Here is a 1,039-nt window from a genome sequence, read left to right on the forward strand (position 1 = left end):
AGAAACACCCACACAGATGATGCGTTGCTGAGCCATGTCCCCCAGCGAACGGCACACATTATGGCATATGCATGCACACAAGCAATGAAAGGGAAAAGACAGTACAGTGACAGGGGGAGAGGTGAAGGAAAAGGAAGGGCGATACATCATCACAAGAGAACGGATGTGCGCGCAGGCCTCGAGTGAGGCGGAGGAGGGTTCGCGAAGCCCAATGTAGATGCTCACGCTCTCCAACGGGCTCACCGGCACATGCACACACTCGTGAACAAGACTGTTTTTTTTTTTTTAGCAAAGCGAAGCAAGCCACAACGACGGGCAAAAGGAGTAAGAAAACGGAAGAGAATGTTTCAACTTCTTTGCCATCAGTGTGAGCCCACTCTCCGCTGTACAGCATGAGCCCAATGCCCCTCTCCCCACCCCGTCATGAGAGCAGCGCGAAGCGGCAGCCGACACGCGCGTTACGGCAATGCGCCGACTCCGCCACCTCAGCGCGGCCCCCTGCCTCTAACGCTGGCCGCCCACCCGCCTCGCAGGTCGCCTCACAGCCGCCTCCACCGTGCTGGCCGCCCCCCTGGCGCATCCCCTCCTCGGGGTGGCTCCGGCTCCCTTCACCAGCAAGGGCAGTGAGGGCCGGGCGAGACACACGCTCAAGCCACGCCGACACTCTGCCTAATGCACCGATGGCGCAAACATATTCACTGTCGCAGGTCGCTCCGACGCAACGAGACCCAGGAGCTGACCGCTAACGTCCGCAGCGATGCATCGCTCTGACCTGCTCCCCCCCCTCGTCGTAGGTGCCTTACCATTTCACCACCGGAAGCGGTTCAGCATGCGGCAGGGATGAGGGGGCTTGCTTAGCTTCCCCACACACAGAGTGGGGGCACGGGACGCTGGGATACCACACGCTGAGGGGTGTGTCCCGCCCTTCTGGGATGCGGGAGCCAGACGAGCAGAAAAAAAAACCAAAGCAGCAGACATGCAACGCGCGGTTGCCGAGCTCAGTGCTGCCATTCGTCGTATGCCAGGTCGCTCGTTCGTA

Source organism: Leishmania donovani, chromosome 29 (assembly GCF_000227135.1).
Source record: "Leishmania donovani BPK282A1 complete genome, chromosome 29".
NCBI lineage: Eukaryota > Euglenozoa > Kinetoplastea > Trypanosomatida > Trypanosomatidae > Leishmania > Leishmania donovani.